This window comes from Cherax quadricarinatus, chromosome 24, assembly GCF_038502225.1.
Source record: "Cherax quadricarinatus isolate ZL_2023a chromosome 24, ASM3850222v1, whole genome shotgun sequence".
Lineage (NCBI taxonomy): Eukaryota > Metazoa > Arthropoda > Malacostraca > Decapoda > Parastacidae > Cherax > Cherax quadricarinatus.
The window spans coordinates 39,150,356-39,174,355 of record NC_091315.1 but is presented as its reverse complement, the minus strand read 5'-3'; positions in this window follow the sequence as shown (position 1 = coordinate 39,174,355).

Below are 24,000 nucleotides of genomic sequence, written 5' to 3'. Positions count from 1 at the left end.
TAGACAGACATGCTACTATAGACTATAGACATACATGCTACTATAGACAGACATGCTACTATAGACAGACATGCTACTATAGACAGACATGCTCCAATATACAGACATGCTCCTATAGACAGACATGCTACTATAGACAGACATAGACAGACATGCTACTATAGACAGACATGCTACTATAGACAGACATGCTACTATATGCTACTATAAACAGACATGCTACTATAGACAGACATGCTACTATAGACAGACATGCTACTATAGACAGACATGCTACTATAGACAGACATGCTACTATAGACAGACATGCTACTATAGACAGACATGCTACTATAGACAGACATGCTACAATAAACAGACATGCTACTATAGACAGACATGCTACTATAGACAGACATGCTACTATAGACAGACATGCTACTATAGACAGACATGCTACTATAGACAGACATGCTACTATAGACGGACATGCTACTATAAACAGACATGCTACTATAGACAGACATGCTACTATAGACGGAAATGCTACTATAAACAGACATGCTACTATAGACAGACATGCTACTATAAACAGACATGACATGCTACTGTAGACAGACACACACGCTCCTATAAAGACAGTAATAATGATAAAAGCCCCCCCCCCCACACACACACACGGAACTGAACAAGATTATAAATGACAACCAGCACGGATTCATGAAAGGCAAATCCTGTGTCACAAACCTTCTGGAGTTTTATGACAAAGTAACAGAAGTAAGACACGAGAGAGAAGGGTGGGTGGATTGCATTTTCCTGGGCTGCAGGAAGGCCTTCGACACAGTTCCTCACAAGATATTAGTGCAGAAGCTGGAGGATCAGGCGCGTATAGCAGGAAGGGTACTGAAATGGATCAGAGAATACCTGACAGGGAGGCAACAACGAGTCATGGTACGTGAAGAGGTATCACAGTGGGAGCCTGTGACGAGCGGGGTCCCACAGGGGTCAGTCCTAGGACCAGTGCTATTTTTGGTATATGTAAATGACATGATGGAAGGGGTAGACTCAAAGTGTCACTGTTCGCAGATGACGTGAAGTTAATGAGGAGAATTAAATCAGATGCTGATCAGGCAGGACTACAAAGAGACCTGGACAGACTGCACACGTGGTCCAGCAACTGGCTTCTAGAATTCAACCCCGCCAAATGCAAGGTCATGAAGATTGGAGAAGGGCAAAGAAGACCGCAGACAGAGTATAGGCTAGGTGGACGAAGACTGCAAACCTCACCCAAGAAGAAAGATCTTGGAGTGACCATAACACTGAGAAGTCTCCAGAGGCACACATCAACCAGATAACTGCTGCAGCATATGGGCGCCTGGCAAACCTGAGAATAGCGTTCTGATATCTTAATAAGGAATCGTTCAAGACACTGTACACTGTGTATGTTAGGCCCATACTGGAGTATGCAGCACCAGTTTGAAACTCACACCTGGTCAAACACGTCAAGAAATTAGAGAAAGTACAAAGGTTTGCAACAAGGCTAGTTCCGGAGCTCAGGGAAATGTCCTACGAAGAAAGGTTGAGGGAAATAGGCCTGAGGATACTGGAGGACAGGAAGGTCAGGGAAGGCATGATAACGACATACAAAATACTGCGTGGAATAGATAAGGTAGACAGAGACAGGATGTTCCAGAGATAGGACACAGAAACAAGGGGTCACAATTGGAAGCTGAAGACTCAGACGAGTCACAGGGATGTTAGGAAGTATTTCTTCAGTCATAGAGTCGTCAGGAAGTGAAATAGTCTAGAAAGTGATGTAGTGGAGGCAGGAACCATACATAGCTTTAAGACGAGGTATGACAAAGCTCAGGGAGCAGAGAGAGAGAGGACCTAGTAGCAATCAGTGAAGAGGCGGGGCCAGGAGCCGAGTCTCGACCCCTGCAACCACAATTAGGCGAGTACACACACACACACACACAGCTCCTAACATAAACAATGGAACAATAACAGACATTGTCGATTTAAAACCCCCCTCCACCCCCCATCCCCCCAAAAAACAGTGATAAATTTTTGGCTATTGCTGCCGAGAGAAAGCTCTAAGCCCGTAGGGGCTCCTTGATGAATGGGAGGTGATTCGGCGCGTTTGATCCAAGAACGAGGAGGAGGGGGGTTAGGTATCTCCGGCGCCTTGCATCAAGAGCCCTCAGCCAGCATCCACCCAATTAAATGATGCAGTGCTCTCCTAAACACAGGGATCAACCAGGTTGTGATGACTTCGTGGAGCAGCGGCCTGCTGATAGCAACAGTCTGCTGATAGCAACAGTCTGCTGATATCAACAGTCTGCTGATAGTAACAGCTTGTTGACAGCAGGGGCTTGCTGATAGCAACAGCCTGGTTGAGCAAGCAATCAACACCTCTCAAAACCGGTCCTGAGACAGGCTTTCTCCTGGGTAAAACCGGTCCTGAGACAGGTTTTCTCCTGGGTAAAACCGGTCCTGAGACAGGTTTTCTCCTGGGTAAAACCGGTCCTGAGACAGGTTTTCTCCTGGGTAAAACCGGTCCTGAGACAGGTTTTCTCCTGGGTAAAACCGGTCCTGAGACAGGTTTTCTCCTGGGTAAAACCGGTCCTGAGACAGGTTTTCTCCTGGGTAAAACCGGAGACAAGAATGTTGTCTCGACGGTAAGAAATTACAAGAAATATTAACTATAGAAGTTGATCTCCCAGGTGGTTACTGATGTCTTCCAGGTGGTTACTGGTGTCTTCCAGGTGGTTACTGGTGTCTCCCAGATGGTTACTGATGTCTTCCAGGTGGTTACTGGTGTCTCCCAGGTGGTTACTGATGTCTTCCAGGTGGTTACTGGTGTCTTCCAGGTGGTTACTGGTGTCTCCCAGGTGGTTACTGGTGTCTCCCAGGTGGTTACTGATGTCTCCCAGGTGGTTACTGGTGTCTCCTAGGTGGTTACTGGTGTCTTCCAGGTGGTTACTGATGTCTTCCAGGTGGTTACTGGTGTCTCCCAGGTGGTTACTGATGTCTTCCAGGTGGTTACTGATGCCTCCCAGGTGGTTACTGGTGCCTCCCAGGTGATTATTGGTGTCTCCCAGGTGCTTACTGGTGCCTCCCAGATGATCATTGCTGTCTCCCAGGTGGTCACTGATGCCTCCCAGATGCTTAGTGGTGTCTCCCAGGTGGTTACTGATGCCTCCCAGATGGTTACTAGTGCCTCCCAGATGGTTACTGATGCCTCCCAGATGGTTACTGGTGCCGACCTTCCATAAACACTCACCTAAACACAAGAACACACGTGTTGCAGCACACACATGTGCAATACACACACATGTTGCAGCACACACATGTGCAACACACACATGTCGCAGCACACACATGTGCAATACACACACATGTTGCAGCACACACATGTGCAATACACACACATGTCGCAGCACACACATGTGCAACACACACACATGTTGCAGCACACACATGTGCAATACACACACATGTCGCAGCACACACATGTGCAACACACACACATGTTGCAGCACACACATGTGCAATACACACACATGTTGCAGCACACACATGTGCAACACACACACATGTCGCAGCACACACATGTGCAATACACAATGTCGCAGCACACACATGTGCAACACACACACATGTCGCAGCACACACATGTGCAACACACACACATGTCGCAGCACACACATGTGCAACACACACACATGTTGCACACGTATCTTCGTGGGTAAGAGACTCCCTAGGAACTAAACACAATAAGAACTGTGAATATTTTATAGAGTTGTGGAGGGTGTATTGTGATCAAGATGTTCGTGCAATCTGCATGATTCAATTTGTTGGGATGCAATACGATGTGTGGGAGGGGAGATGGTAGAGTGTAGTGTAGGACATGTGACAGTGAGGGGAGAGGGAAAGGAGGGAAGAGAGAGGGGATAGAGAAAGACGGGGACGATATTGGAGAGAAGGGAAACGAAAGAGAGGAACGTGATAAAGAGATAGATATGAATAGCCGTGAGAGACAGAGGGAAGAAGGAACACGTAGGAGAGATGGAAAATGTGAGAAAGGGGAATTAACAGAGTGAAGTGAAAGGTGAATCATGTTCCGCCGGGGGAAAGTTAAATGCCATCTTCAGATATATAGATCGGAAAATGCTTAAAATCTTCTTCGCAAATGTCAGTTTTTCCCGGGAGAAATCTGTGAACGCGTCCCCACGACACGTACAGCCACCTCAGTCATGACCATCATTTTCAAAATCAAAGTATAAATACTTTTCGTTACTGACAGCTTGTCAGGATATACGAATGATGGTGCTAGTAGCTACGTGCGTAAAGATGCTGCGGAGAGTTGTGTTTCTCTCCTTATACTGACTCCATATAATTTTACGTCGCGTTGTAGGTAAGTAAGAGACGTATTTTTATACTGAGTAAATTGGTGAAGATTACCATTGCTTCTTTGTTTTTATATGAACATGGACACAAAAGCCTCAGGGCCTGGCATCACCCAGTTTCTGCCAGTCCAAAGGTCACGAAACTCCAAAAGTCACGACACGCCAAAGGTCACGACACTCCAAAGATCACGATACACCAAAGGTCACGACAGTGCAAAGGTCACGACACTCCAAAGGTCACGACACTCCAAAGGTCACGACACTCCAAAGGTCACGACACTCCAAAGGTCACGACACTCCAAAAGTCACGACACTTCAAATGTCACGACACTCCAAAGGTCACGACACTCCAAAAGTCACGACACTCCGAAAGTCATGACACTCCAAAGGTCACGACACTCCAAAAGTGAATGCCAGTTAATGTGAGTTAGAAAGTTGGACATCGTGTACCTGAAAAAAAAAAAAAAAAAAAACATACCACGGGTGGGGATAGAACCGGCGGTCAGAGAGTCTCAAAACTCCAGACCGTCGCGACGGTCTGAAGTTTTGAGACTCTCTGACCGCGTGTTCAAATCCCGCCCGTGGTATGGTTTGTTTGGAATCGTGTCATTACGATTTCGCGAGTCGTGTACCTGAAGACTTACTCTCTGGTTGTAATAATAAGATCATCAGGGAGCATCAGGTCGTCAGCGCCACAGGTCAGTCTGTCACTCAGGTCACACAATCACACATAAATGACTTTTAACGATTGTTTGTTGCGTATTTTCTGATTTAGGAAACGTATTTCCGACGCTCTGAGCTTACTAGTATACAAAAAAATGTCTTTGAAAAATAAAGATCTGGTATTTTCACGGAAACTTTACGTTTTTATTGTAATTTTTCTGTAGAGGTAACGTGTGTGTGTACTCACCTATTTGTGGTTGCAGGGGTCGAGTCACAGCTCCTGGCCCCGCCTCGTCGCTGATTGCTACTAGGTCCTCTCTCTCCTTGCCCCATGAGCTCTATCATACCTCGCCTTAAAACTATGTATGGTTCCTGCCTCCACCACATCACTTTCTAGGTTATTCCATGGCCTGACTACTCTATGACTGAAGAAATACTTCCTAACATCCCTTTGATTCATCTGAGTCTTCAACTTCCAATTGTGACCTCTTGTGTCTGTGTCCCATCTCTGGAACATCCCATCTTTGTCCACCTCGTCTATTCCGCGCAGTATTTTATATGTCGTTATCATGTCTCCCCTGACCCTCCTGGCCTCCAGTGTCGTCAGGCCGATTTCCCTCAACCTTTCTTCATAGGACAATCCCCGTAGCTCTGGGACTAGTCTTGTTGCAAACCTTTGCACTTTCTCTAATTTCTTGACGTGCTTGACTAGGTGTGGATTCCAAACTGGTGCTGCATACTCCAGTATGGGCCTGACGTAGATTGTGTACAGAGTCTTGCGAATCCTTACTGAGGTATCGGAACGCTATCCGTAGGTTTGCCAGGCGCCCGTATGCTGCAGCAGTTATCTGATTGATGTGCGCCTCAGGAGATATGCTCGGTGTTATACTCACCCCCAGATCTTTTTCCTTGAGTGAGGTTTGCAGTCTTTGGCCATCTAAACTATATTGTGTCTGCGGTCTTCTTTGCCCTTCCCCAATCTTCATGACTTTGCATTTGGCAGGGTTAAATTCAAGGAGCCAGTTGCTGGACCAGGCTTGTAGCCTGTCCAGGTCTCTTTGTAGTCCTGTCTGATCCTCGTCCGATTCGATTCTTCTCATTAACTTCACATCATCTGCAAACAAGGACACTTCTGAGTCTATCCCTTCCGTTATGTCGTTCACGTATACCAAGAACAGCACAGGTCCTAGGACTGACCCCTGTGGAACCCCGCTTGTCACAGGCGCCCACTCTGACACCTCGTCGCGTACCATGACTCTTGTTGCCTCCCTGTCAGGTATTCTCTGATCCATTGCAGTGCCTTTCCTGTTATGTGTGCCTGGACCTCTAGCTTTTGCAGTAACCTCTTGTGAGGAACTGTGTCGAAGGCCTTCTTGCAGTCCAAAAATACGCAGTCGATCCAACCCTCTCTCTCTTGTCTTACTTCTGTCACCTTGTCATAAAACTCTAGTAAGTTTGTGACACAGGATTTTCCTTCCCTGAAACCGTGCTGGTTGTCAATTATACACTTGTTTCTTTCCAGGTGCCCCACCACTCTCCTCCTGATGATCTTCTCCATGACCTTGCATACTATACACGTTAGTGATACAGGTCTGTAGTTTAGTGCCTCATGTCTGTCTCCCTTTTTAAAAATTGGGACTACATTTGCCATTTTCCATACCTCAGGGAGTTGCCCAGTTTCAAATGATGTGTTGAAGATCTTTGGTAATGGCTCACACAATATCTCTGCTCCCTCTTTAAGGACCCATGGAGAGATGTTGTCTGGTCCCACCGCCTTTGAGGTGTCAAGTTCGCATATCAGCTTCTTCACCTCCTCCTTGGTTATATGTACCTCATCCAGCACTTGCTGGTGTGCCCCCCTGTTCTGATTTCTTGGAGTCCTACTGGTTTCCACTGTAAATACCTCTTTAAATCTTGTGTTGAGCTCCTGACATACCTCTCGGTCGTTTCTTGTGAATTCCCCATCACCCTTCCTCAGTCTGATTACCTGGTCCTTGACTGTTGTTTTCCTCCTGATGTGGCTGTACAATAGCTTCGGGTCAGTCTTTACTTTTGATGCTATGTCATTTTCATATTGTCTCTGAGCCTCCCTTTTTATCTGTGCATATTCGTTTCTGGCTCTTCGGCTGATTTCTTTATTTTCCTGAGTTCTCTGTCTTCTGTACCTTTTCCATTCTCTAGTACACCTAGTTTTTGCCTCCCTACACCTTTGGGTGAACCAAGGACTCGTTCTGTTCTTCCCATTATTTCTGTTTCCCTTGGGAACAAACCTCTCCTCTGCCTCCTTGCATTTTGTTGCTACATAGTCCATCATTTCTTGTACTTGTTTTCCTGTCAGTTCCCTCTCCCACTGAATGGCTTGAAGGAAGTTCCTCATGCCTGAGTAGTTCCCCTTTTTGTAGTTTGCTTTTTCCCAGCCTATTCCTGCTACTCTCTCCACTTGGAGCTCAACTATGTAGTCGAAGCACAGAACCACATGATCACTAGCTCCCAGGGGCCTTTCATACATGATACCCTCGATGTCCGAACTACTCATGGTGAATACAAGGTCCAACCTTGCTGGTTCATCCTCTCCTCTCTCTCTGGTAGTGTCTCTAACATGTTGATGCATGAGGTTCTCCAGTACCACGTGCATCATCTTGGCTCTCCATGTTTCGGGACCCCCATGGGGCTCCAGGTTTTCCCAGTCAATCTCCTTGTGATTGAAATCACCCATAACTAGTAACTTTGCTCCCCCCATGTGTGCTCTCCTGGCCACCTCGGCTAGTGTGTCGATCATTGCTCTGTTGCTCTCATCGTATTCTTCTCTTGGCCTCCTGCAGTTCTGTGGTGGGTTGTACATTACTGCAATTATCACCTTATGTCCCTCAGACTGGATTGTTCCTACTAAGTAGTCCCTTTCGCCCATGCCATCCATTCCTTCCATTTTCTCAAATCCCCACTGGTTTTTAATGAGCAGTGCAACTCCTCCTCCCCCTCTCCTCCCTCTGTCTTTCCTGAGGATTTGATATCCGGATGGAAAGATTGAATCTGTTATTATTCTGGTGAGTTTTGTTTCTGTGAGTGCTATTATGTCTGGGGATGTCTCTTTGATTCTTTCGTGCCACTCCTCATACTTGTTTGTTATTCCATCTGCATTTGTATACCACACCTTCAACTTCTTTTCTAAGACTGTGGTCTGGGAAGTATATTGGGGTTGGGGAAGTGTGTGTGTGTGTGTGTGTGTGTGTGTGTGTGTGTGTGTGTGTGTTACCGGGTAAAAAATAATCACACAAATACGACTGGAAATTAAAATGAACTGCAGAAAAGTGGCAACTGGAGATACAAAAAAATATTTAATTAGAAATGGCGAAAAGAAAATAAATTCCCCTGTGCTGTTAACAGGAAAACAGTAGCTATGACTGTTACAAACAACGGTGTAACAGAAAAAAGATGAATAAAGAAATGTCTAAACAATATTTACAGGAAGGAAAAAACACCACACACACACACACACACACACACACACACACACACACACACACACACACACACACACACACACACACACACACACACACACGTAATCTTTCGCCTCCTGAGAGCTCAATAAACACTTTACCTAAGTAACAGTACAGAATAATTTCTCTCGCCACTCGCTATACATTTTTAATATAAAAAGTGGCCTTTCCTGGCCAAGCTCACTGGTCAAGCTCACTGGTCAAGCTCACTGGTCAAGCTCACTGGTCAAGCTCACTGGTCAAGTTCACTGGTCAAGCTCACTGGTCAAGTTCACTGGTCAAGCTCACTGGTCAAGCTCACTGGTCAAGCTCACTGGTCAAGTTCACTGGTCAAGCTCACTGGTCAAGCTCACTGGTCAAGCTCACTGGTCAAGCTCACTGGTCAAGCTCACTGGTCAAGCTCACTGGTCAAGTTCACTGGTCAAGCTCATTGGTCAAGCTCACTGGTCAAGTTCACTGGTCAAGCTCACTGGTCAAGCTCACTGGTCAAGCTCACTGGTCAAGTTCACTGGTCAAGCTCACTGGTCAAGCTCACTGGTCAAGTTCACTGGTCAAGTTCACTGGTCAAGCTCACTGGTCAAGTTCACTGGTCAAGCTCACTGGTCAAGTTCACTGGTCAAGCTCACTGGTCAAGCTCACTGGTCAAGCTCACTGGTCAAGCTCACTGGTCAAGCTCACTGGTCAAGTTCACTGGTCAAGCTCATTGGTCAAGCTCTCTCTTATTGCAGGTTCACAACACGAGATAGAATTCACAACTTAGTGTAATTTTTGTGCTAGTGTCCCTTCAAGTGAGAGAAAATACAAGAACTGCATATCCACAGATAATTGTATATCTGCCTATGTGTATATACATCGAGGGGAGCATCTTTCTTAGTGTATATATGCTGAGTTTAATCCCTAAGTTAGGGATTAAAGTAATCTTGATTAGTGGTGATCAGGTGACGTGCAGCATTAGTGACCCTCGTGTAGTACACCAACAACAACTAACACAGTAAACCTGAGCTCCTTTAAAGTGATGTCCAATCTGTATCAGCTCATGAAACTACAGTTAAGTCACTGTACGCTGGGTTACAGTTGGTACCTCTGACGGGGATCACTGTACGCTGGGTTACAGTTGGTACCTCTGACGGGGATCACTGTACGCTGGGTTACAGTTGGTACCTCTGACGGAGACCTGAATAAAAATTCAGTTTCCGAATTTCCCGTATAGGCCGGGTCACCATCTGGAGAAGACCCGGACCGGAAGTACCGGCAAATCTCTAACGAATGAATGACTCCCCTATAAGAACCTCCGTAGCTCAGTGCTAACTGCTGCTCTCACACTTTAATCCCAGTTCCATCTTTCTGTTGATATATATATATATATATATATATATATATATATATATATATATATATATATATATATATTTAAACACTGATCTCTGGCTGAAGCAGACTCGAACCTACGAACCTTAGGACAAGGTACGCAGTGCTTTACCAATCTACCCACACTGGACAATACCTTGGCGTGTAGCATGTGCTACACGTTTGATCCAAAATTACACGATTGATCCAGTATATTTCGCTTGCTCTCGCGAATTCCTTGCATTGTTCAAATCTCTAGTAAGGCTGATGCATGCAGGAGATGAGATGGAAAGCTGTAAGCCTTCTCACTGAAAGCTGGCTGCCTTGGATCAAACGTGTAGCGCAAGCTGGACGCCAAGGTATTGTCCAGTGTGGGTAGATTGGTAAAGCACTGCGTACCTTGTCCTAATGTTCGTAGGTTCGAGTCTCCTTCAGCCAGAGATCAGTGTTTGTGTATATTTCGCCTGCTCTCGCGAGCCCCTCATGCTGGGGACTTTCTGTTGGCTGTTCCCAACTCCAGCCTTGGCACACGCCTCGACCCACAGACCATCCGCATCGGTGTTGCACTTCGACTTGCCGCCCCTATTCTCGCCGAACACAGGTGTATTTGTGGCAGTGAAGCAGCAGACCGATTCGGGTACCATGGTCTTGTGTGCCGTAAATCCGAGGGAAAGATTGCAAGACATGAGGAGGTTAATAACATTATCAAGAGGAGCCTCACAACAGCTGGATGCCCAGCAGTAAGGGAGCCACCCCAACTATGCAGATCTGATGGCAGCCAGAAGCGTCCAGATGGTATCACCCTTCAAGCCTGGACAGATGGGAAGCAGGTGGTGTGGGACTATACATGTGCATCTACCTTGGCTGATACCTATCTCCAATACACCAGGGAGGAAGGAGGGGCAGCTGCCAGCTTTAGGGAGTCCCAAAAGTCTAGAAAATATGGAGAACTTGCCCATCATTATATGTTTGTTCCCATAGGCTCAGAGACCCTTGGCTCATGGGGAAAGAGTGCATCTAATTTCCTTAAGGAGCTGGGAAAAAGACTCATCAGGGTAACTAGGGATCCCAGGGCAGCTAGTTTTCTGTTCCAGCGGCTCAGCGCGGCTGTTCAAAGGGGTAATGCATGCTGCATTTTGGGCACACGCCCCAGCTCTGAGGAGCTGGATGAGATTTTCGCCTTATAATCGGTGATACACACGTAACAACATGTATATATATATATATATATATGTGCCACCTTTATATCAACAATGTATCTCTTAAATCTTCTGTGCCATATTATGTAATAAAATATTCCTATTGGTAAAAAAAAATAGTTTAAAAGATGGGGTGGTAGGGGAAGTGGAATATTCAAATGGCTTCAGGAAGAAATCTAAATATTCTTCCTTGAAGCCTTTTTATCCACTTCTCCGAGGCTATGGGTCCCACAATTTACACCAGAGGTGGACCCCATCCTATATAAAAAAAAAAATATATGTATACATATATTTATATATGTATATATATATATATATATATATATACACATATGTATATATACATATATATATATATATATACTTATATATATATATATATATATACCTGGAGTTTACCTGGAGAGAGTTTCGGGGGTCAATGCCCCCGCGGCCCGGTCTGTGACCAGGCCTCCTGGTGGATCAGCGCCTGATCAACCAGGCTGTTGCTGCTGGCTGCACGCAAACCAACGTACGAGCCACAGCCCGGCTGATCAGGAACTGACTTTAGGTGCTTGTCCAGTGCCAGCTTGAAGACTGCCAGGGGTCTGTTGGTAATCCCCCTTATGTGTGCTGGGAGGCAGTTGAACAGTCTCGGGCCCCTGACACTTATTGTATGGTCTCTTAACGTGCTAGTGACACCCCTGCTTTTCATTGGGGGGATGGTGCATCGTCTGCCAAGTCTTTTGCTTTCGTAGTGAGTGATTTTCGTGTGCAAGTTCGGTACTAGTCCCTCTAGGATTTTCCAGGTGTATATAATCATGTATCTCTCCTTCCTGCGTTCCAGGGAATACAGGTTTAGAAACCTCAAGCGCTCCCAGTAATTGAGGTGTTTTATCTCCGTTATGCGCGCCGTGAAAGTTCTCTGTACATTTTCTAGGTCGGCAATTTCACCTGCCTTGAAAGGTGCTGTTAGAGTGCAGCAATATTAAAGCCTAGATAGAACAAGTGACCTGAAGAGTGTCATCATGGGCTTGGCCTCCCTAGTTTTGAAGGTTCTCATTATCCATCCTGTCATTTTTCTAGCAGATGCGATTGATACAATGTTATGGTCCTTGAAGGTGAGATCCTCCGACATAATCACTCCCAGGTCTTTGACGTTGGTGTTTCGCTCTATTTTGTGGCCAGAATTTGTTTTGTACTCTGATGAAGATTTAATTTCCTCATGTTTACCATATCTGAGTAATTGAAATTTCTCATCGTTGAACTTCATATTGTTTTCTGCAGCCCACTGAAAGATTTGGTTGATGTCCGCCTGGAGCCTTGCAGTGTCTGCAATGGAAGACACTGTCATGCAGATTCGGGTGTCATCTGCAAAGGAAGACACGGTGCTGTGGCTGACATCCTTGTCTATGTCGGATATGAGGATGAGGAACAAGATGGGAGCTAGTACTGTGCCTTGTGGAACAGAGCTTTTCACCGTAGCTGCCTCGGACTTTATTCTGTTGACGACTACTCTCTGTGTTCTGTTAGTGAGGAAATTATAGATCCATCGACCGACTTTTCCTGTTATTCCTTTAGCGCGCATTTTGTGCGCTATTACGCCATGGTCACACTTGTCGAAGGCTTTTGCAAAGTCTGTATATATTACATCTGCATTCTTTTTGTCTTCTAGTGCATTTAGGACCTTGTCGTAGTGATCCAGTAGTTGAGACAGACAGGAGCAACCTGTTCTAAACCCATGTTGCCCTGGGTTGTGTAACTGATGGGTTTCTAGATGGGTGGTGATCTTGCTTCTTAGGACCCTTTCAAAGATTTTTATGATATGGGATGTTAGTGCTATTGGTCTGTAGTTCTTTGCTGTTGCTTTACTGCCCCCTTTGTGGAGTGGGGCTATGTCTGTATATATATATATATATATATATATATATATATATATATATATATATATATATATATATATATATATATATATATATATATATATATATATATATATATATATATATATATATATATATATATATATATATATATATATATATATATATATATATATATATGTTGTGCCGAATATGTAAAACTGGTCAATTAGCAAGAACTCATTTAAAATTAAGTCCTTTCTAAAATTTTCTCTTGTACGTTTAAAGATATATTTTTTTCATTAATGGTGATGTAAAAATTTTTAATTTTGCACCAAAAGGAACTTAGAAAACTTACCTAACCTTATTATAACAAGCGCAATTTATTTGAGCTTAACCCAACTAAATATATTTTAGATTTGTTTACAGTAATTTAATACCAAACAAACACAGTGAAATATATTTTTTTCGTTAGGTTCAGAATGATTTTGGCGAAATAATTGAATACACAAATTTTCGCTTGTCCAATATGGCAAGATGAACGTTGCTATTTAAGCCAAGATCGCAAGTTCTGCCTATTCGGCACGACATATATATATTACATTTTTTTCATGCTAGGTAATGTTTTTAGTACCGTCATGTTTGTATTGTGTAAATACTAGTAAGTCCTGGTTAATACTGGCCATAGGCATTTTATATCTGTTAAGCTTCAGTGACTAGTGTAACCGGTTACCTGAATTTATAAAAAGTATTTGAGTTTCGGTATATAACGTGTATTTCAGTGTTATCGCTCGTGTATAACGTGTATTTCTGTGTGCGTTTAATGCCGAGTTTATTTTGTTATCATGTATAATGTTTTGTGGTGTGATGGGTGAGAGTTGCTTTTAGTGCCATTATGTGAGTGCTCATGTTGACTGTTGTGATGCCATTGTGGCTGTGAGCCTAGCAAAGGTGTTAATTTATACATGTTCGTGTATCATGTATGATCAAGAAGTGGAGATTATCATACATAAACATAGCCCCTTGAGGCTGGATGTAGTTTTTGTGTCGTCTGAGTAAAATGTATTTGTATTTTGTAACCATAATCAAGTATACATAGTTAATGTATACTAGAATGACCTATGTATATTTTACATAATGGCACTAAATGCAATTAACATTCAAAGATACATTACATAAAATTTCAAAACGAAATAATGATGGCGCAAGATAATAAATAATTATGCAGCGGCGCTGAGCCGTAAGTCAAGTTAGATTTGATAGATTATGGGGGAACTGAAGGAAAACAGATTCATAATGACGATAGAAGTACAGCTATCGTCAAAATGGATTTGCCAACATATCGTGGTGCATGGCGGTGCTGGAAACACTGCTCAACCAGTGCTAACAATGACATTAACATTAACATTTACTCGGTGTTGAAGAGTGCAGCCAGTTAGACGAGGCACTCACAAATTATTCCATGAAAACCAGCATTTCAATTTACCCAGTTTTTTCCGTCACAAAAAAAAGTCAAATTAGGACCAACAGAGGACAAAATGAATCCAAAATTTTCTCCAGTATTGACCAGCGTTTGAGGTTTAAGTAGGTACGCATGTAAGTAGGTACGCATGTAAGTAGGTACGCATGTAAGTAGGTACGCATGTAAGTAGGTACGCATGTAAGTAGGTACGCATGTAAGTAGGTACGCATGTAAGTAGGTACGCATGTAAGTAGGTACGCATGTAAGTAGGTACACATGTAAGTAATTTATTAAGAGTTATTTTAACGTTGGCAGGATATGCACCTGGCCGCGGGGGCGTTGACCCCCGGAACACCCTCCAAGTATACTCCAGGTATACTCCAGGTATACTCCAGATATATTCCAAGTATACTCCAGGTGGACTCGAGGTATACTCCAGGTATACTCCAGGTATACTCCAGGTATACTCCAGGTATACTCCAGGTATACTCCAGGTATACTCCAAGTAGATTCCATGTAGACTCCAGGTATACTCCAGGTAGACTCCAGGTAGACTCCAGGTATACTCCATGTATACTCCAGGTATATTCCAGGTATACTCCTGGTATACTCCAGGTAGACTCCTGGTAGACTCCAGGTAGACTCCAGGTATACTCCAAGTAGATTCCATGTAGACTCCAGGTATACTCCAGGTAGACTCCAGGTAGACTCCAGGTATACTCCAAGTATACTCCAGGTATATTCCAGGTATACTCCTGGTATAATACAGGTAGACTCCTGGTAGACTCCAGGTATACTCCAGGTATACTCCAGGTATACTCCAGGTAATAACAAAAAAAGGCACAATACCGTGACTGGAACGAAACACAAATAACCCATTTACAAAGTCACACTTTGTAAATGGTCGAAGTAGGACCGAAACGTCGTCGTAAGCTCCTCTCGTCTATGTGCGGGTTATTTGTGTATACTCCAGGTATACTCCAGGTATACTCCAGGTATACTCCAGGTATACTCCAGGTATACTCCAGGTACAAATAGAGTACAATATTTTTTTTATAAGTGTTGACGACGCACAGAAGTTTAGTGCACACAGAAGTTTAGTGCACACAGAAGTTTAGTGCACACAGAGGTTTAGTGCACACAGAAGTTTAGTGCACACAGAAGTTTAGAGCACACAGAAGTTTAGTGCACACAGAAGTTTAGTGCACACAGAAGTAAGCACATTAACTAGATTTGACCAATGATAACCTAGAAAGTCATACACTGATTTAGTTCTGATCTGAAGAGAAATTCCAGCGATGTCACAGACATTAATTGATTAATTCAATTGGCATATTAAAAGTTACGAAGCCCAGAATCAAGGCAAAGCTTCCATTGATCAACACACATCAGCACTAAAAGTTTAAAACCTACCAGAAGACACATTCTCTAGTTATTGCACAGAATCCAATAAAATAGGCCCGTCCACGGCCTCCCCCCTCCCCACACTCCTCAAAATAAATCATCCATTTCACAAGACGAATCGGCCAACTTTGGCTACGGATCACATGCTAATTGTTGCAAGATTTTTGGCCTGGTTACCGTACAGCAGCACTCAAAATTTGAAGCCCATCCAGTGTGGTATTGTCGTGTTATGAGCGAAATAAAATCGAGAAGTTGAAGGAAGAAGAAATTAATGAAAAAAAAAAAAATGACAACCGATTAAAAAATCCCTCTTCTGGGATGCCTAATTATAGGCCTATAAACAGAATTATAAGTAAATAGGAAAGAGAGAGCTTTCTGCTGTAATATCATCGCTGTGTGACCCCTGCAGGTTTAGCGCTCCCACATGAATGTAATAATAATAATAATAATAATAATAATAATAATAATAATAATAATAATAATAATAATAATAATAATAATAATAATAATAATAATAATAACAACAACAATAATAATGTTATAATATCGCTACCTGATAGTATCAGCCTTCTGAGAGTCTTGAGTAAGATCTTGAGGTCCTCTACTAGAAACAGTTTCCCCTCCACATCTCAAGTTTTGGCTCCCTCTTCCTTCAAGATCCCTCCCACTCCCAGTGCCACTCCTATCATCCTTCCCACTCCCAGTGCCACTTCCAGCATCCTTCCCACTCCCAGTGCCACTTCCAGCATCCTTCTCACTCCCAGTGCCACTTCCAGCATACCTCCCACTCCCAGCATCCCTCCCACTCCCAGTGTCACTCCCAGCACGCCTCCCACTCCCAGTGCCATTTCCAGCATCCTTCCCACTCCCAGTATCATAATAAGACCTCCCTTTTCTTCTTTTTCTGGGAAGACTTCGCCCACAAACTCCTCTACGGTGAGTCCTGATCCCCTCCTCTCCTGGGAAATTACAACATCGTTCGAAACAAGATTTCCGGAACAATTTAATCTGGGTTTTTTCCTCCGAGCGGTATACTAGGCAGGAACCAGATGTGCTCTCTCTCTCTCTCTCTCTCTCTCCTTAATGATGTAATGTTCATTTACTTATTTTGTATTTAATTCTAAATATTATAAAAAGATATATATATATATATATATATATATATATATATATATATTTATATATATATATATATATATATATATATATATATATATATATATATATATATATATATATATATATATATATATACATACATATATATTGAGTACGTATGGCCTGTGTGCTCCATGAATAACAGTGCACTGGACAAAACTTTTGGTTCACTCAGAAACAAAACAAGGCGAGTCACTGGCGTAGACTTAAGACACTCAGACTGACACTGTATACTGAGTCTCTCAGAAGAGAGCCACTGTTCATAGGTCTTAATTAAAAGAGTTTCCGAAAGGAATTAAAAAGAAAAAACAACATCTTGAGACGACACTGAGAATAGTCTAAATACATGTGATATTAAAAACAGAAAAAAATGGGCTGGAAAGGGTGAAAGCCCCTGAAGACCGCGCCACTCAGGAAATTTAACGTAAGCTCTTCAGAAATAAATGATTCAGGAGCTGGAAAATATGTTTGTGAAAGATTCTCTGATATCTAAAAGAGCAATATCCTCGGCGGCCCAGATGGAGACGGCTTCTGACAATCAACTCAGGACTAAACGAGGGCAGCGCCAAGAAATATTTCACTCAACTCAAACTCCTGTAGAGAATTTTGTAAAATATGAAGCGAACTATCGGTGTTAAACACGAAAAATGAAAAGGCGAATAAAAGTCTAGTATTGACACTAGTTACTGTAGCAGTATTGTATAAGTTAAGTACTGACACTAGTTACTGTAGGAGTATTGAACAAGTTAAGTACTGGCACTAGTTACTGTAGCAGTATTGTACAAGTTAAGTACTGGCACTAGTTACTGTAGCAGTATTGTACAAGTTAAGTACTGGCACTAGTTACTGTAGCAGTATTGTATAAGTTAAGTACTGACACTAGTTACTGTAGCAGTATTGTATAAGTTAAGTACTGGCACTAGTTACTGTAGCAGTATTGTATAAGTTAAGTACTGGCACTAGTTACTGTAGCAGTATTGAACAAGTTAAGTACTGGCACTAGTTACTGTAGCAGTATTGAACAAGTTAAGTACTGGCACTAGTTACTGTAGCAGTATTGAACAAGTTAAGTACTGGCACTAGTTACTGTAGCAGTATTGAACAAGTTAAGTACTGGCACTAGTTACTGTAGCAGTATTGAACAAGTTAAGTACTGGCACTAGTTACTGTAGCAGTATTAAACAAGTACTGGCACTAGTTGCTGTAGCAGTATTGAACAAGTTAAGTACTGGCACTAGTTACTGTAGCAGTATTGAACAAGTTAAGTACTGGCACTAGTTACTGTAGCAGTATTGAACAAGTTAAGTACTGGCACTAGTTACTGTAGCAGTATTGCACAAGTCTAGTATGTATGATAATTCTATGTAACTGTATTTGTATATACCTGAATAAACTTACTTACTTACTTACTTACTGATACTAGCTAGCTAGCAGCAGTGTTACACAAACTGCCAAAACCAAACTCTTCAGACAAAAGTCTCACTGACCACGGAAATGCGTCCAGAAGAAATTGTCAAAGAGAGAATGTGAAATATCCTCGCCATCGAGCTTGCAACTCACAGAAACACGACACGTCAACCTTCGCTCGCACGAACATCGTTCAACGATAACAACTCACGTATTGTCTGAGTACATTTGATTTTTTATGAACATGATATGTCCGTGAGCGTCACAAAGGCCAAATACCTGCGCTTTAATTTGAGAGATATTTGACAGTAGAAAGAAAGTTTAAAGAGAACATCATGTAATAAGAGACATTGTTACGTTTATTAATCAGATGAGAGTTATAAAAATATGCAGGCGATGGACCAGAATATACACTGCAAGACAAAATACAAAAAGCGTTGAAAGTATAGAAAGCAAGAGAAAGTGTATAGAAAGCAAGAGAAAGTGTATAGAAAGCAAGAGAAAGTGCATAGAAAGCAAGAGAAAGTATATAGAGAGCAAGAGAAAGTTTATAGAAAGCAGGAAAAAGAGTATAGAAAACAAGAGAAAGTGTTTAGAAAGCAAGAGAACCTATAGAAAACAAGAGAAAGTGTATAGAAAGCAAGAAGTATAAAAATATGACAACATATAGAAAGCAAGAGAAAGTATAGAAAGCAAGATCAAGTATAGAAATATAACAACATAGAAAACAATATAAATTATATAAAGCAAGGAAAGTACAGAAATAAGATACATAAAAAGCAAGATCAAGTAAAGAAATAAGACAACATATAGAAAGCAAAATTAATATAGAAAGGAAGAGAAAGCACAAAAAGCAAAAGAATAGCAAACAAGGCAACATATAAAAATCAAGAGAAAGTATAGGAAGGAAGACAACATATAGAAAGTAAGAGAAATTGTAGAAAATAAGATATATAGAAAGCAAGAGAAATTATAGAAAACAATGAAAAAAACATAGAGATTAAAAGAATTTATAGAAAGCAAGCGAAAATATGGAAAGCAAAATAAAGTATATAAAGTAAGAGAGCATAATGAAAGTAAGAGATATAGAAATAAGGAGAAAGTATGAAAAGCGAGACAATATAATACAGAAAGCAAGAGAAAGTCTAGAAAGTAAGAGAAAGTATAAAAAACAAGAGAAAGTACAGGAAGCAAGAGAAAATATAAACAAAACAAAATATAGAAAGCAAGAGAAAGTGTAGAGAAAATATTTTTACCACGTCGCGATGTTCGACGACTTTTTTTAAAGGGTGAGTGACCTTATGAGTCCTGTGACGGAGGTTCGAGTCTTCAATGCAAAGAACAACTAAAAGCGACCTTTAGCAGCAAAAGCAGTAACAAAAACAATGACAATGGCAGCAAAAGCATCACAAACACAACAAACAACACTAAGAACAACACACAAACAACAACAGAGTTTGAATGATAAAAGAACAACGTTACTAAAAAAATCCAAAAAACAAACAACAAAAGTAACAACAATAATAAGAACAACAAAAACAGTAATTAAAAACAACAGTAACAACAACAACTATAATAAGAGCCACAACATCAACAATAATAACACAAACATCAACAATAATAACAACTACAACAACTAAACACAACACACAAATAACCCGCACATAAAAGAGAGAAGCTTACGACGACGTTTCGGTCCTACTTGGACCATTTACAAAGTCACACTAACCAGAAGTGGAGCAGGACGGCTATATATAGGCAGGAAGAGGTGGTGGTGGTAGTAGTAGTAGTAGTAGTAGTAGAAGAGGTAGTAGTAGTGGTAGTGGTAGTAGTAGTGGTAGTGGTAGTAGTGGGGAATATGAAGGACGAGCCAGTCATTATACAGTGTCGTTAATTATCAACAATGGTTATAAATGACCATAATTTTTAAAGGGGTGGACCGGTAAGCCAGCGGAAGGCCTCGGTCAGATGACCAAAAGCTCCAAAGGCGGGTCATCATCTGACTAAGACCCGCGTCAGGAAATATTTGTCCTGTTTCCTGACGAACCTTACCTAACCTAACCTAACCTAACCTAACCTAACCTAACCTAACCTAACCTAACCTAACTTAACCTACAGTGTCGTTCCAGTCACGGTATTGTGCCTTTTTTTTTTATTTACAACAACTAAAACAGAGACTGTATGGTAATGTATGGATTATACTACAGACTCAGTGCAAGAGAGAATACAACACAATGTAGAATACAACACTTTTTAGAATACAACATAAGGTAGAATGTAATTCAATATACAGTATCTTTCATGGTTGTATTATACAGTAGGTTTCATGGTTGTGTTATACAGCATATTTCCTGGTTGTATTATACAGTATCTTTCCTGGTTGTATTATACATTATCTTTCCTGGTTGTATTATACAGTATCTTTCCTGGTTGTATTATACAGTATATTTCGAAAAACAAGTTCCTTAATCTTTCAAACACAGGTGAAAGAGGTCATACTGAGAGCAGCAACTGAGAGCTCATACTGTGAACAGCAGGTAAGTGGTCATGCTGAGAGCAGCAGGTGACAGCTGTCACAGTGTCATGGTATCTGACCTTTGGTGACACGACAACTTCAGTGGCTACTACGATGTACGTACAGGTGCTGAAACACACACACACACACACACACACACACACACACACACACACACACACACACACACACACACACACACACACACACACACACACACACACACACACACACACAGTTTACATTAATTTGATCACCACCTTGCCCCAAAATACTGCCTCTGAATTTGCATTATTTTTGTCTTGATATCCCACTAATCTAGAAAAATAAAGAGAACAGATGTAACGTATATATACTGAGTGGAAATGTCTGAAAATTAGTAGACATTACGCCTTTTAAATATTAAATAATTATGTCCCCCTGACTGGAGTTACACTGGAGAGTAAATTAAGCCAGTTACTCGGTCAATAACTGTCGTCTTTAGGATTTTACCAGTTACAATGTGTAACTCAAAGTTCACTGGTAGCACGTTAGGCTCACAAGGGAAGGACCTGAGTTCAATGCTGAGGCAGTTGGAGAGGCTGAGCATATCTCCTTGCACTTGCTTCCTGTGTTCCCCTAGCAGTAAATGTGTATGTTCCTGGGTGTGAGTCGTCCCATGGCAGTGGCATACTGGAGCTATGTCAGACAGTAACTGTTCAAGGCTCGTTTATCAATCACTCAATGTATGTTAAGAGTTGGGCTTTAAGAAGCTAAAGTAGTGTAAGAGCTCCTAGCTTGTACATCCTTCGGTGAAGAATATGCAAAAGCTAATAGTATCTTTGCATATCTTCCATTCTTCACATGTGAGAACTTCAGTTTAAATCACGCTGCATTAGGAATCCCACGAGAGAGCCGCCTTGATATTTATTAAAGGCAACAGACATGGTTGAGAGTGTAATTACCGAAAGTCAGAGAGGCAGTGTTGGTAGGTAAGCAGGAGTCAGAGGTTAAATATGAGTTAATAACACAACGCAGGAGATATATAGCCTTTATAACGCCATTCAAAATTAAAGTGAGATTCACGTTAACGTTCATAAACACGTGCATTCATTCACACCACACACTCATTCACACGCGTGCACACACACACACACACACACACACACACACACACACACACACACACACACACACACACACACACACAAACAAACACACACACACACACACAAACAAACACTCACACAAACACACTCCAGGATAACTCAGGTAAGTGGCTACTGGAGATCAACCTGTGCCAATTCAGTGTTGTGAAAATTTTGGAAGAGAAAAGAATACAGTAAGCGGAATACAGACTCGGGGGGAGGGAAAAAAAGGTTACAAGGAGAAGGACCTCGGGGTAACCATAGTGCCAAGCATATCACCAAAGGCTCAAATCAGCCGGATAATATATGCGACACATGTGCCAATGGCGACCCTGTGATTAACTTGCACTATGTGCAACATAAATAAGGATCATCATGGAGTATGCAGCACTACCATGCACCTAATACCTGACAAAGCCAGTCCAGAAACCAAAGAAAATGTAGAGGTTTGCAACTAGACTAGTCCGGAACTACAGGAAATAAACTATGAAGAAAGACTATAAGAAAGGAACTTGTTGACGCACAAGACAGTTACAGGACTGTGGACAGGAAAATACTGTTTGAGAGGCAAAGAACTCGAACACGAGGACAGATATAGACGCTAAAGGCACAGATGAGCCACAGGGAGGTCATGAAATATTTCTTGAGCCTTATGGGGGTGGAAGACAAGGATTAGATGAAGAAATAGTGGAAGTAGAATCAATACACATCTGTGATATTACATATGTTATGGTTTACGAGAGAGAGAGAGAGAGAGAGAGAGAGAGAGAGAGAGAGAGAGAGAGAGAGAGAATTCGGGCCTGAGCCTGTGACTCGACCCCCCTACTCTCCTTCACCCACAAATATCTAGTACAATAAGTGGTAAGTGGTAGCTACATTTCACTTCACTTCAAGGTGCAGCTTGTGGCCACTTCTGCAGATCTTGGAAGGGATTAACAGGTAGTTTATTCTTCGACCACTGAGCCTTTAACTATGGTCTTAATGACCAGGTCTTTGTTGTACCTCAGAGATACAAGATCTTGCTTCCTCTCCTCCTTCTTGGGGTCTTAAGACTGCAACTGGTCCAGCAGTGTCGTCTTGAAGACCAGGTCTACTTATATCTCAGAGATGCAGCATTTTTTCTGCTTCTGTGAGTCTTAAGACTTCAGCTGGTCCTGCAGTGTGGTCTTGACTAGATCAGTGTTACATCTCTGAGATGCAGCATTTTTTCTTTTCTTTTCCTCAAGTGGGTCTCAAGACTACAGCTGGTCCATCACTGGGCTCCTGACGACCAAGTCTTTGTTATATCTCAGGGAGAGAAGGTCTTTCCTCCACTTCCTCTGAGCCTGTTGGTCGCACCTCGCCACAATCTAATAACACATCTCTCTCTCTGCAACATACAGAAAATTCCCACTTCTGGAATCCACATTTCTTGCATTTTCCACGACGAAATTACGAAAATTCCCCAGGTTTTATCTCGGAGAAGCCTGTCTCTCAAGACTTACTTTCTTTTGAAATATTCCCAATTTATTTTCTACCTTGTAATATTAGATTTTGTGAACGTCTCGTATTTTTCTTTTTGTAATTAACTGGAGAGGACGATGCGAGATGAATAGATGAAAGCAATTAACGTAGATCTACGCCAACTACCGATGCAGCCATGAGAACCAGGATATTATCATGCTGCTGTATTTCTAGTCAAGGAACCATTGACTAGAAATTCTTCAAAACTTAAGTATGAAATTTCTAAATTCTTGCGACATCTTAAATGTGTATAATGGTGTAAGTGGGTAATTTTGTTATGGTAGTTAGTATGTCTAAAAAATCCATTTGTTTAGCATTATTTTTGCTTTGTATTTTAGAGGTAGAAGAATGATGTGTTGTAAATGAGTAGAGGTTATTAATAAGTCTTTGTCTCGATATTATTCGATATTATGGGCATACACAGCCTCTTTTGTGTGTGTGTGTGTGTGTGTGTGTGTGTGTGTGTGTGTGTGTGTGTGTGTG